This window comes from Panthera uncia, chromosome X (assembly GCF_023721935.1).
Source record: "Panthera uncia isolate 11264 chromosome X, Puncia_PCG_1.0, whole genome shotgun sequence".
In the NCBI taxonomy this organism is placed as follows: Eukaryota; Metazoa; Chordata; class Mammalia; order Carnivora; family Felidae; genus Panthera; species Panthera uncia.
In genome coordinates this window covers 98,390,858-98,406,250 of record NC_064817.1, presented here as the reverse complement: position 1 = coordinate 98,406,250, position 15,393 = coordinate 98,390,858, and the positions used below count along the sequence as shown (strand labels likewise).

General features: G+C 39.2%; 1 protein-coding gene across 1 annotated transcript in view; it reads left to right on the top strand.

Annotated features, from left to right (window-relative positions):
* The first annotated feature begins 351 nt into the window (after positions 1-351).
* The window catches only part of TENM1 (teneurin transmembrane protein 1), a 777,891-nt gene continuing 762,849 nt past the window's right edge, over positions 352-15,393 (top strand). Inside the window, exon 1 of the mRNA XM_049644834.1 lies at positions 352-997. The gene's annotated coding sequence lies outside the window, so the exon portion shown is untranslated. The remainder of the gene's footprint in view (positions 998-15,393) is intronic.

Below are 15,393 nucleotides of genomic sequence, written 5' to 3'. Positions count from 1 at the left end.
GACTATGAAACACTGTCCCAGGTTGGTCTTGGGGGTGACAAACACTCCTCCGAACCCCATATATCACCTAACCCTCGGGAAAAAATAATAAAAGCTAGTCGTGAGAGTCCCCTGGCCAGGAACTCAGGGTGGTACGAAATCTAAATTTAGTCGATCCATATTTCCTTCCTCTGCTCCCATCTCCAGCTTTCTCCTTCCCTGTCTCCATCCTCTAACACCCTGATCTTTCTCATCTTGACTTCCTTTCCTCTGCCCGTTACCTGCTCCCTCAGCCCTCCTCCTGCTCCTCCTCCCTCCCCCCATCTCAGCTGCGGCTAAAACCTGGAGTCTTGGGGAAAAGGGAAAAAAAAAAAATCTCGGCTGTAGAGCTGTCAAACCGGGCATGCTCAGTAGACAGGGCAGGTTTTTTGGTCTCGAGTAGCGGAGAAACATTTTTTGCACCACCGCTACCAGCCTTAGAGCGCGGCGGCGGCGGCCACGGCAACATCAGCACAGCCATCAGCCGTGCAGACGCCCCGCACCCGGGAGCGCGGCGGGCTCCGGCTTAGCCCGGAGTTCACCTCCGAGTGCCCCGGGGGCTGAGCTCACCCCTTCTGCTTGCACACACACGCACACTCTCTCTTTCACGGACACACACGCGTATACATACTCTCGCGCGCGCACACGCGCGCGCACACACACACACACACACACACACACGACCCCGGGCGCAAGCACCCTCCTGGCAAGGAACGTCCGCTGGCGCGGCAGTAGCCAGGTTCGGTTCCTGCCCCCGGCGGCGGCCGGCTGAGAGCACCGCCGCCGCCAGTCAGAGGAGAGCGATGCGGGGGCCCAAGCGGCAGCTCGAACAGTAATGTGGATTTACAGTCGTTTCCCGCAGGAGCCGGCTGAGACGCCTGAAGTCCCGGGCACCGGCGGCGCCCGGCGGGGCTGAGCACCTGGCGAGGGGGCGGGGGACCGCACCTGGGGACGTCGCCGAAACTTGCGCTTGGACTAGGTAGGTGCGTTTCTCGGGGTCCCCATCTCCTTTCTCCTGGCTCGCGGCCTCCACCCCCAACCTCCCACCCCAAGGACTCGGGCGAACTTCACCCCGAGGCTGCTGGCGACGGATGGCGGCTCCCGGCTGTGAACCGCGGGCTGCGTCCGCTCTGGGAGTCCTGCCCGAGGAAGCAGAACCTTCGCTCCTTCTTCTCTTGGTCTCTGCTGGGCCCGGGGGTCTGGACCACCCGGGGGAGGTGGGAGGTCGGCCTTGTTCGCAGTTCAAGCTTCCAGTGGGCCCTGAGGGCGCCGCCTTCGAGGGCTCGTTGGGCTTTACAGGCGACACTTTTGCCAACCAACTCCTCTGGTTGTGAAAGGCGGGGGGGGGGGGCGCCTCGGCTTTCACGCAGAGCCGGGGCGCTCTAACAAGTGGACCTGGACGCTGGAGAGGGGAGGTTCGGTCCGAGGAGAGACAGGGGTCGCCTCTCCCCGGCATCCCTCCCACCTGGAGCGTCCGCCTGGGGCTCAGTCACTTAGGTCCCGCTACTGCCTTCCTTTCGAGAGAAGATGCCTAGGGTCTAGGACGCACTTTAGTACCTGTTTGCTTCTGAATTTCCTTTTGAACCCCACTCGGGGAGCCCAGATTCGGAGGTGGGGGGGGACTCTAGAACCTTACCTACGCCGTCTGGGGCCCCACCCGATTCGTCCTCCCTACACCCCAATCTTTGGCAAAAGAGACAGTCATTACGCAGTAGTCGGTGCTCTGGAAGCCGTCGGTGTTGGCTTTAACCACGCGCTCAGCTGCGCGGGTTTGTGTGTTTTTTTGCATTTCATCCTGAGACGTGGTCCCAGGAATCTAGCAGTGTCCAGTACAACTGCGGAGCGCCAAGTACCCTCTGGGCATGGCTGGAGAAACGTAACCTCACTTTCTCCCACTGCACAACGGGCGGATTAAGAATTCAGTTTTAGGGTGCTTTTCCTAGAGGTGGAGAAGGGAGACTTAGCGCGACTTGGTGAGTGGATGTGTTTACAGTCAGGAGTGCATTTAAACATTTCAGCAAACCCAGTGCATCCAGTTGTTTACAATTGCGGAGACAAACGATCTCACTCCACTAGTAGATGTCTCGACATCTATTTCGCCACCAGGAGAGTAGGGGCGGGGGCGAGGGCTGGTTTGCAGCTCGTGCATGCCGTCGGCAGCTTCGGGTTTAGCAGATCTGCATCACTGCTACTGGCGATATGCTAATATGCGTAGGAAAACTCCACATTTTCCGTAGGAAGCAGTTAGTTGGTCAGGAGCCGCCTGAACTTTCCCGTTTATTTATTTATTTATTTTCCTGGAATGTTAATCCCGAGGTGTATTTGAAGTGGCCGGAAGAAATGCAAAAAGAAGTTTCTGGTGCTAGTGAAGGGAAATTAGTAGCCATTCGGTTTCAGAAACCAAAAGGAAACGAAATACCCCAGTGGACTCTAATAGGTACTGTTTGATTAACATTTAATTGATCGCGTTTGTGGTAAGGGTCACAGACAGATTCCTTGAATTTTAGATGGTTGCTCAATGATTATAACTAACAAAGCAGGTACACTATACTGTGAGAGTCAGTCGCAACTCTCAACCTGTTTGGGAAGACATAGCAAATGTCTGCTTTATTATTATCTTTTGGCTGAATATCCTGGCTGAATATCCTGATTCATCTTCCTAGTCCGAAGACATTCGATTTGGAGCATAGGGTACTTAAGTGCTGCCAAGAAAGAGTAGAGTCTAAGAAGAAAAGGATTTTTTCTATTAAAAGGAGATCCATAGCTTTACCTTATGCTCCATGATTACCCAGCATTTGTTCGTTTGCTCACCCCCCCTCATTGCTCTTTCTATCTGCAGTGTGGAAGAAAATGAATTTTTATAAGACACAGTATGACCCTTACGGTAAATAAATGGAAAAGCAGAATCCTAGTTTTGCCATTTTGGTCGAAGTTTATAATACTTTTTTGGGTGATATGTTAACTAATTTACTATTGTGAAGTTTTGTTTTTTTTTAAGGTAGTTAAAAGCTTTCAAGTATGCCCAGGTAATGTTGGAACTTTTTAATGATAATAAAAGTCACAAGGTACATGTGAAGAGGGGTTCAGGTAATTTCTAAAATGAATCCATGCTTTAAATGTTATTTGAAAGTTTTCAGATTGTCCCCCAGAATGTTTTTGATAAACAGGTGTTTCTGGAAAACAACTCTACAAAAGAAATGTTGACATTCTCATAATAAAATTAATGGAGTCTAGTCCCTAGAACAATGTCAGACACAGTAGAAAATGAGTATTTTTTAATACATGAATTAGTATTTACCATTAGTTCTAGGTCCAGATTATGAACACAATATACAGTGAGGCTGAAGGAAAGAAGGCTTTGCAGAATCATTGTGCTGTAAGGGTGATTAAGAGAGACTCCAGATACTCAAATATTTAGGAGTGTTAAAAAATAAAATCAGATTATATGTAATCACCGTCTCATTCAAAGGCCTAATTGGAAGTCCAAGTCCGAACACCCTAGAAGTCTCATTGTTTTAATTCAATTATCATATGTGTGAATAACACTGACATAATCATAGTTCCCCTTATAGTCATTGTACCTTTTTGCCTTTAATACAAAGATTCTTGCTGAAGCAGAACAACTCAGCATTTAAGTTTATTTTGTGCAGTATTTCTTTAAATCGTCAAACTGCAAAATATTTTTTTGATATGTTGCCTCTGAACTTTATTTTCCATGACGACCTTAAAAAACATGGAAATGGTAAGAAGGTTCAGTGTTAGTTAACATAACACCTTTTTTTCCATTCTATGTTAGAGATAGCAGTTAGAATCCTTGTAATTTTTGCTTGAAGCTTGCTTTTCCCAGAAGTCCATCACTTTCAGTTTTTAGTTTATCAAGTGCTTAGTATAGATTATGGTTAATAAATCCCCTACGGTTTCTCAAACTATTTATTTATTTATTTACTCACTTACTTACCGACCTGAGGTCAAAAGAAGACCAGTACTTTGCATACTCATGATTTTTTTTAATGAAAACAAATTTTTTAATAGTACTCACATATTTGTTCTCTCTTTCTCTCTCTCTCTCTCACACACCCACAGACACACAGACACATGCACACTATCTAAAGAATGCCATGCATCATATATAAAACATGTATAACAATTTTATGAAAATTCTATATATATATTTAAATTCCTGTCAATTTACCTTCAAATGTAGGAATCCATGCATACTTAAAAAAAAAAAAAAGAAGCTTTCCATCATTTGCCATTTGGCATGAAGGTTTGAACTGGATTACTAGCACAACTACAGGCAGATTAAATCATGAAGAATATTGTAGGAGAGAGTATTTAGCAGTTATGATCAACAGCATATATCCATAGCTGGGAGTGTAGCTGCTTCTGATTATAAAAAATTAAGAAGAATCAAATTTCAAAACTATTTCCATATACAATAAGTGTTTTAAATCATCTGCAGGTTCTGAGTATTAGATTAAATCGCTATTTTGAATGTAGACTACTATTATTTTTCCTTCCCCTAAAAGGTAAAACATTCTGAATCCTGGCTTAATATGTTATTTCTTTCTGTTATTCAGGCTTGATCTATTATTTCTATTTCTTTCTGTTTTCCATTAATTTTTTTGAAACTGAGGAAAGGGAATATTAAATAGAACCAGCTAGAACCGTGCTTAGTTTGAGCAGGTGAATGCTAGAAAAGATTTCACACAGCTTTTGATTATTCCTAATAACCTTGATGGTCCAACCATAGGTGTCTTCGGTATGTGGTACTCTGTTATGACAATTTTATAATGTAGTTTGCTAGGTGCAAGTTGGTACAATTTAGCAAGACCAACAAAATTCTTACATTTGGAACCCATGAAAAATAAGGCTGAGGAAATTGGAATTTGATGGCATAAAGTGAAAATTATTGTATAACAATATTTATATCAGTTGCACTGTTAACATTTTTGTACACAATCAAGCAAACTAGTTTTAATTGGAGATGGTAAATATTTTTACAGTTGAAGTTGGATTCCTAATATTTAAAAAATAATAATTTAGAGTCTGATAAATAAAGCCTGTTAAATTCTTATGTAACTTTAGTACTCATTTCTAGACCTGGAAGTATAATCTTGGATAATTTACAATTTTTTAAAAAATATGACTTTTACTTCCTGTCCAAGCCTCCACGTTAGGTAAACAATAGCATATGGTGAAACATGCATATATGCCAACTAACCACTACCTCTTGGATGATGTTTTCAGTGTGATGTAATGATTCTGAAATATTGGGTTCTCCGTTCCCACTCTACTCTAACTGTACGAGTGGAGAGGCTAATTGAAAAATGAACATAGGAAAATGTGTTAAATGGTCTTTTTTCATATTAGTGGATCACCCCCTGTGAAGCTCTTACTCTTAGCCTTCATATCTGTGTTTATGGGAGGTATGGGCCAAGATCAGTATTTTTTTCTGGGTGCTTATGAAAGGTCTCTATGGCTCTATCTCAAATACGTAAGTGAAAAGTTCATCAACCATCCAGCTGTTTGGGTAATACAGACAAACATCAGGTTTGTTGAGAGAATTTCTTACTTAGTTTCTAGAAGTTTGGAGTCATTTAACAGCCTGATGAATCTTAATATTTTTGCCAAAAAGAGAAAGAAAAAATAAAACACTTTAACATAATGTAAACTACATTAAACACTCTTGGATTACTATAAAATACATAATAAACTGTATGCCATCCTGAATCTACAGCCTTCAATGAAATGCATAAGGAGATGTTTGCACCCCTTAGCAATTACAAAAACAGAAACACACTGGCTTTTTCAACAAACCAGGATATTAAAAACTTTAACTTCGATTCTGCCTACCCCCACCACCCCCGCTACTGATTCATCGGTTTAAAGAAATCAACTTAAAGAGTTTGATATGTTGGCTTCTTACAATTTTCTGCACCTCATTTTCCACCGATTCTTCTACTGCCATGGAAACTAGACGGACAGACAGCTGGGAGTCACTAATTCAGGATGGGAACCTGCTTGTTAATTTAATTTCATGCCAGCCTGTTGGTCTCTGAAAGTAACCATAAAAGGCTGAGGAATTGAATTTGTGAGCAATAAATGATTAAGCAGAACAAAAAATCAGTGCCATCTCTGTCATTTTCCTGAAGATCTACTGCTTACCCTCTCTGTCCCCTACTCACGCAGTTCTTTAAAAATAATCACAGAAATAGAGGTTTGATTCGTGCGTTCCTGTTGGTATTTATGTGTGCTACAGAGCATTTTTGTTCTATGAGGACATTCGCAGCCGTAAAATAGTTTCGTAATAGCTATTATATTGAAAAAATATGTTCATTCAAATTATGATTTTGTAGACTTTGAAGAAGCCTAGTTAGTGATCATAGTAAAGTTAAGTATAAATGATGCTTGACTTTTCCAGTAGGATTGGTTATTTTTCCTTTCCAAATATAAAAACAATTTTAGTAAAATATCTATGCCCCACTTGTTTTTTTATTACAGCGACAAAATGGATTTGAAAACATTTATTTGAAATCTGTAAAACACTCATTTTACCCGTCACCATAAAGCATGCTGATTGTTTTAATTTTAATTGACTAAGTTGTCAGTTGATAAGTAGTCAACAATGAGGAAATTGCCTTTTAATGTTTCTCATATTCTGTTGTAACATTTTTGTGGCTGATTATGACTTACAAAATTGAATTTTGGAATCACAAACTCTAATATGAGCTGAATTGCAATCCATGTTAAGCCTTTTGCAATATTATCAGCTATGGGTCCTGATAAACTAATATTTTTTCTTGTGAGTTTATGGCTGTAAACAAATTTCTATATTATGGCTAAGAAAGAGTGATTCCCAAAAAGGATTTTGATGATGAAAAAAGAATGAAGATACATATTTCTGTGTCAACAGGTTTTTTGTTTTAAAGTGACTAGAATTTCAAAACATAAATATCTCAGACAGAATTATTAACGACAGAATGAAGTAGTGATTTAAAAGTTTAGGAAAAACAATATTTACATTTTTACGTTTTAGGGAATATTGATGATATTGGTATCCAGTTGTTGGGTATTGAATTTGTTAGTTGGTTTACTTCTGTTACTTGAGCCATACTGGTGTGATATGAAAATATCTGAGTAAAACATGAAAAATTCAGTCAATCATCAATGTTGAACATGGAGATTCCCTACTATCTGTCTGTGCCCTATCTTCTGTGTCACGTTGATTTCGTCTAGCCTTTCAGCAGATGCATGACATCTGGATGTACGATGCAAAATAACAGACAATCATCTGGATGGTTCCAAATATCTGATCAATGAATTTTGGCTATTCATCCAAATGATGTTCTTGTGTTATAACCTCAGTTTCCCTTTCAAAATTACTGTATATTTACTTTTCAGTTGTTCTCCTATTTAGTAGAAAGGTACTATGAATATTCAGGATGCTGATGCAGCTGTATATATGAAACTTTCAGTAGAATCCCTTTATGGTTATATCAAAGGAAATCCATTTTCATTTTAATGTTTGGAATCACAGTTTAATGTTTTTAGCTGCCTGTATGAATGAGGATTTTTAAAGCAGCCAACATAAAAGTACATTACATACTTCAGGGAAAATCTGATCGCTGGCTAAGGTCAAGGAGAAAATTTCCCAATTGGATGATTTTGCATAATTGGTGGATTGTAAGTGTTTATATTACTTCTCATGCCTCTATATGGTTTAGACACCTGTCAAAGAGAAGGTGCCAGATTAGATGGTCAATTGGTTTATTAGATATTATAATCCCTGTGTCACAGCTGTATATGGACATTTTAAGAAAACTCTTCAGTTGTTCAGAGAAATTAGAAAAAGATACTGCAGATGGCCTATCTCAATAATCCAGGTTTTTTCAGGTACATTTAAAAGTAAATGTCCTAAGAGATGATTAATTCAGGAAAGTTATTGATAATGAACTCATCTTATGCTACACATCCTTTGCACCTATGATGATGCCTTATTAAAGGTGTCTCAATCTTGGTAATTACCACCTGTGTTTAAATATAGAGGTGTATAAATACACTACAACCACAGGGTGACTGGAAGCCTTCTAAATCTGAAATGTTCCTAGCTAACTCGATTCCTATCAACAAAATGTTTCTGATCAACATTTTGAATTTATACTCTGTGCATTACCCCCCTTTAGCATTAGTGATTTTCTTTTTTTAAAGCTGCTCTGCTTAATTGCAAGCATTTGAGTGATATTGTCGTGTGATCTCCTGCTTTATTAACTAGCCCCAAAATATGTTTGTGCTTATGTGTGTGGGGAAGGAATTTTTTTCTAAAGGAATATTTATTAAAAAGTATACGTACATTTTTGACATGCATTTTACAAACATCATTTACAGAAACATAAATCACTTATTTGCTTACTCTATGCTTGAAATAAATGTATTTTTGTGATTGTGAATCATTATATGTTTAGAGCTTTAAGCAATGTAGGGAAGCATTGACATCATTGCTATGCAAGTCAAATGAGAAACTGCTTTTGGAAAGATAGTATTAATTTCACTAATGAGATTTAATGACCTCTAAGGGAAAACGCTGTGCAGTTGATTGGCCAATTGATACCTATTGCTTAGATTTGAGAAGACTTTTGTACCTTGAAAAAACAATAAAATCACTCTCATTTCTTCCCCCTTCCCTTTCTTTCTCTTTTCTTTCTTTCTTTCCTTCCAAGAATTGAGGTAGTGTATAGGTTTATGAGAAAGGATATGCTGGGACATTCACTAAAGTGTTGGTAGTGCTTAACCTCTTTATTCCTTTTCTAAATCCGACCATTCCTTTATGCATATCCTAGCGAATTATAAGTGTAATGTGAAATATTATTCTTTATATTGGTTTTGGCTCATACATTCTTTCAATGATCTTGGGTAGAAGCTAAAATAATACACTGATTTCCTGGGATGTTATCTTTTATTACAGATTTACTCTGTGCACATATCCATACATTGTTGGTGCATTTGTGATTTGTCTTTCATGTTTAGTGTAATAAAATGTCAACCCTTAGGTGTGACACCATTTATTTTTGGTTTCAAACCCATGAAGTGTTAACACAAGGGTGCTACATTTTTTCCCATTGTTTTGTTCTTTTCTCGCATTTGAGATATTGCCTTGATGAAACATTGGACAACTTGTGAAAGTGAGGCAATTTTAATGTAAACAATTAGAATTCAGTGCAATGGAAATATTTTAAGGGTAATTCAACACAGAATCGAGAAAATTTCAACAATATATTTCTGTAAAACATGGGATAAAACATGTTTAAGGAAATGTTTAAAACAGCAATAGATGTAGTGAGAGAACTCTGGTCCCAGATATTTAGCAAAATACTTGAGACTTCTTTGTTGTTGAAAAGGCAGAAAAAGAATCAACTTTACACAGAGTTCTGGGACAATGTGTGTTGAAGTCCCAAGTCTTTTCCATGAAGACTTCAGTATTACACAAGTTTGATTATACATCATATATTTTTTTTTTAGAGAGAAAGAGAGCAAAAGAGAGCTAGTGAGCGAGAGAACAGGGGAGGGACAAAGGGAGGGGGAGAGAGAGACTCAAGTAGGTTCCACCCCCAGCAAGGAGCATTACATAGGGCTAGATATCATGACCCTGATATCATGAACTGAGCCGAAATCAAGAGTCAGACGCTTAAGCGATTGAGCCACCCAGGCGCCCCTGATTATACATCATAAAATAATCTTCATGAAGAAAAAAACACCATATGTTCATTTTCTCATTCATTCATTTGCCAAAACTTTTTAAAAGTGCTTGTGTTTACCCAGTGATACGAAGATACTTTAAAAACTTACCATCTAAGGGTGCCTGGGGGGCTCAGTCCGTTAAGCTGCGACTTCCGCTCAGGTCATGATCTCACAGTTTGTGGGTTTGAGCCCCACGTCAGGCTCTGTGCTGACAGCTCAGAGCCTAGAGCCTGCTTCAAATTCTGTGTCTCCCTCTCTCTGCCCCTCCCTGCTCATGCTTTGTCTCTTTCTCAAAAATAAATAAACATTAAAAAAATTAAAAAAAAACTTACTGTCTAATGGAGGAGACAGACATATAAGCATATTGTTATATAACAAGTCCTCTAGAAGAGGAATAATTAGAATGCTCTGGAAGCTCAAAGGTATATACAGTTTTACAAAAGATGTATCATATGAATTGGCTTTTAAAGAACAGCTAGGAATGTTTTAGTCAGAGAACAGGGGAACCACATTCTACATGGTAAGGATTGCAAGAGTGCACGAGGCTAAATTAGAGGCTAAATTAGCAATGGAGAATACCAACCCAGGATAATAGAGTTTCATTTTATTTCCTATCCAGGTGGGGAAAGATATTTTATATCTCTCCTTGTGCCTGACACACAGAAGATGCTTAGTATATATTTGTTGAGTGAATGAATGTATTAAGATTTCCCTGTCTGGAGAGTTAAACTGGAGAATGGTGGTTTTTCTGCTGTTTATCCAAAATGATGCAATGTAGTATGTTGTAGCAGAGTCTACTGAATTAATGAGGGACCTTAGGGGCAGGCATATGGGTGGCTCAGTCGGTTGGGCATATGACTCTTTGTTTCGGCTCACGTCATGATCTCACAGATTGTGAAATTGAGCCCTGAGTTAGGCTCTGTGCTGACAATGCAGAGCCTGCTTGGGATTCTGTCTCTTCCTCTCTCTCTGCCCCTCCTCCCACTCATGCATGTTTTCTCTCTCTCTCTCTCTCTCTCTCACTGTCTCTGTCTCTGTCTCTCTCTCTCACTCTCTCTGTCTCAGTAAATGAACTTCAGATGAGGGGCTTTAAAATGGTGGGGACAAGTCACCAACTTTGGGTTTTAAGAAGATGACATCTGTATGAAGAATGGATTGAAATCGATTAAGAGTAGTAATAGTGAGACATTGAGAGACTGTGTTGCAACTGAGCAATTATGAGGATATGCACCAAAAACAGTGGCAGATGGAGGTGGGGCAAGGAATTCGAGAACCACTCATAAGGTAGCCTTAAGAGGACTTGGAAAATGAAAACATGTAGAGGGTGACGGAGAGGGAGGAGTGACTCTGAGACTTTGGCTTGGGAAATTAGGTAACGCTATTAAGCAGTATAGGGAAAATAGAAGAAAAAGTCTGTTTGGTGGGGATAATGAGGTCAAGTTTGGATTTATTTAATGTAAGACGCCATCCAGACATCCAGATGGAGATGGTTTGTAACAGATGGAAATCCAGATCTGAAGATGAGGTCTGGAGGTAGATATTTGTGTGTCATTGGTCAATGTAGTAGTTGAAATCATAGGAATAGGTGGGGGAGTTCACCTAAGGAGTGTATATGGGGTAAGAAGAGAAGCAAGGATGAAATCCTGAGAAACTCTGGAGAAACTCTGGACTTTAAGAGGTTGGTGAAGTAAGAGAAGCCTTCAATGGAAAGCAAGTCAGATTAAGGTCAGAGAGGTAAGAGGCAAACCAGAAAATAATGAAATGGAAGCTAAGGAAGGAAAGGATTTTATGAATGCTATCTGAACAAAGGCATGAACAGATTTTTCATACAATGGTCAATAAATGTGAAAAAAAAGCTCCATCTTCAATGATCAAAATAAATGCAAGTTAGAAACAATAAAAACAAGGACTTTTTTGGTTGGTTTTGTAAGATACTGCTCAGTGCACTTGTTCAAGCTCCACACTTTAGAGTCCTTGTTGATTCATCTTTTTTTACACCTAACATCCAACCAATTAACAAATGTTGTTGACTATACCTTCAGACTGTATCTTGTCTGAAACATTTTATCTTCGTCATTAACACCTTAGACCAAACCACCATCATCTCTCACCTAGAATACTGAAATAACTCCTAAGTGTGCCCCTACACACATTTTTGCCCCTCTGTAGTTTTCTACACAGCAACCAGCGTGATCCTTTTAAAACATAAATAAGATCTTGTGATTTTCCTGCTCTCTGCCCTCCAATGGCTGCCTTCTTCTTACACTTAAAATAAAAATTTGAAAAATAATTTTAAATCTTTACTATGGCCTACAAGGCCCTGTGTGATTTGGTCTGTTTTTGGGTCTTGCATCTTACTGTTTTCCCCACCAAACCTTGGTCATAACATTCTAGCCACACTGTCCTCCATTTTGTTTCTTAGACGTGCCATGCATTTTTTGTCTCTCAGGGTCTTTGCACTTGCCATTTCCTCTGCCTGAAATGAATTTGCTCCAAGATTTCTATAAGCTTACTTTCCCACTTTTTTCAGATCTTTGATCAAATATTCCTTAATCATAGAGGCCTTCCTTGGCCATCCTGTGTAATGAGTCCGGTCATGATTCTTCATTTCCTGTGCCTTTTTCCATTTCTATTTTTCCTCATATTACTCACCACTACCTGGTACCACACTGTATTTTTATGTATTTATAATTTGTCAAATGTACTAGCATATTAGCTCTATGAGGGCATGGACTTTGTGTCTGTGTTGTTCACTAATGCATCCATATCACCTTGCACAGTGCCTGGTACATAGTAGGTGTTTAATAAGTATTGGGTGAATACATGAATGAATATAAGGACATGATGAAATGTTCATTGGTATAGATTTGGCAGTTTGCAGCAAAAGCCTTAAACATGCTCATACCCATTTGACCCAGTAATTCTACTTCTGGGAATTTGTCCTAAAGAAGTAATGCAAAGTGCAGGAAAAGCTGTATTGGCAAGGATTTTCACCAGAAATTTTAATAGTGGAAAAAATGAAGGAACCTAAATATTCAACAAGGGAATTGCTAAGTGATTTATGGTACATCCAGACAATGTAATATTTTATGGCCATTAAAGATGATGTTTACAAATATTTTATGATAAAAAGAAAACATTTATGTTATGCTATCAAGTAATAAAGCAGGAGACAAAATTATATTTACCCAGTATATAAGAAAGAAAAAAAAAAAGACTGGAAAACGATGCACTAAAGTGCTAAAAGTGATTATTTCTGTTTGGAGGAGGTAGGTATTAAGTGATTTTTTTTCTTTTATACCTTCTGCATTTTCCAGATTTTCTACAATAAGTCTGTATAACTTTCACTGCAGAAGAATACACTTAGAAAACAAAGAAACAAACACAAAAATAAATACTGCCACCTTAGAAGTGAAGTTTCAGTAATAAATAAGAGAGGGTAAGCCTGTTATCCTTGAGAGATGGTGCTAGAGGGAGAGGAATATACAGATGTGACTGGGGTAGTATTGTCTCGCTCCTTTGTTTTGAAGAGATCTACAGACAGGGAAAATGATTGAGATCCACTGATCCAATCTAGTCTTTAGTCATTGGAGAGCCAAGGAGGGCTGAGTTTATCCTGTCGGGATTTGAACAGGATGTTCAGGGAGATTAGGCAAGTTAAGACTTCTTCACATTGCTGTGGAAAGCACTAGCAATTTGCTTCATGTAAAACAGGCGTGATTACTCACTGTATTTCTTCGTGTCATGTAGTAAAAACAATTAAGTGAAGTTAGACTATAGATTACTTGGCTATTCAGCCACAGTCACCTCTAATGGAAAAGAAGAAAAATAGCATTGACAAGTTTTGGCAGGTCTCATCATTAGAAAGGGCCATATTGCCAGAAAAAAAAGAAGCTGCAGCCAATAACGTAAACCTCGAAGTTCTCTAGGCCCTGAGGAAGAAAGTGACAATACAGAGTGTTGTGGCATTAATTGTCTGAGAGCACTGATCATTGTAATGGGGAAACTGTCTCTGTTATTAACACAATTATTTTCTGCAAGGTCTTTGAGTAAGCGTCCCATTAGAAAAATAGCATTAGGGCTTTCAAAGTATGTGTAGCAATATGTAAAGATATACTCATTAGTAAAATAAAGTGTGACCTATATGCAGCCCAAAGTCCCTTGAAAATAGAAAGTGCTAATAAGTTGTTATAGTTATACTTAGTATATAATTGAGTAACTATTGAAAATAAGTAAAAAATGGCCCATTTCCTAAACAAATAGAAATTATACCTTTAAAATTCATCTGCAGAACATATCTATCCACATACACATATATGCATCCTTATATGCATGCGTATTTATATAAATATGGTTTTTTTTTAGCCAGACTCTTAGGCCATTCTTCTGCTCACCTTCAATTTATGCATTTCATCTCCATGCCAATCTCAGATGATTGGCTCTCTCATCTTAAGAGGCAGACAACTGAAAGATGTAGAATATTATTCTCTATGTAGGACCAAACAAGAGGTGGTGGCTCTAATTAAAGTGTGGGTTAGATGAACTCTTAATGAGCTGTTCAGATTTGGCTTTAGGACTCTGCTTTGCAGGCTCTATCTCCAAAACCAATAGTACTTGAGATGCATTTCTTTTTTTTTTATTATTATTATTTTTATTTTTTTAAAGATTTTACAGATTTTTTTTTAGCGTTTTATTTATTTTTGAGACAGAGAGAGACAGAGCATGAACGGGGGAGGGGCAGAGAGAGAGGGAGACACAGAATCGGAAGCAGGCTCCAGGCTCTGAGCCATCAGCCCAGAGCCCGACGCGGGGCTCAAACTCACGGATGGCGAGATCGTGACCTGAGCTGACGTCGGACGCTTAACCGACTGAGCCACCCAGGCGCCCCGAGATGCATTTCTAACATTTGTGGCTCCTGCTGTTTTTGCCTCTGGTGTGCATTATTAGGTTGTGTTCAATGATGGTCCTGTCAAAGATTCTAACTTTTTTTTTTTCTAAAGGGTAGCTAACCCCCATGCATTATTAAGACAGTCAACAGTTTCTTTTTTGGAGATAAATTCTTGAGTGAAATAAAGCGGTGGAAGGTGAGGGAAGTGGTACATGTTTGAACTGGTAAATGATGGCAAGTGACCTGGGGTATCTTGTATAGATCGACATAAGAACTGGCCTTCTCTAATCATAAATGGGGAGATATCCTCCTAAAGGCTTCAGTTTGAAGGCAATTGAGAAGTGAGCAAAGAAGAGCTAAATAATTTCAAAGCCCTCTTGCTTCCCAGTTCTCTGTGTATCTCACCAAGGCAAAATGCTGCATATAGGGCAGTTTATTTTTTTAAAGCATTTTTTGCTAACCTCCTTGAAAAATCAGCCTGATGGGTATGAAGCCAATTTCTACAGACTTGTTCTGGTATATGTGGCAGAAGAGCCAGAAATACTTTTTTGTAGTCAAGATCTAAATACTTTCTGAAATGTCTTCCCTTGAAAGATTCTAACTTAGCACTGTTATGGAACCACATGAACACTTGAGCAGAACTATGTCTTTTTTGAGCAACATTAACAGTGATGAAAAATGCACATTGGGCAATTAGATTGCAACTAATTAAGAGTACCACTTCAGTCTATTATGAATGATTTATATAC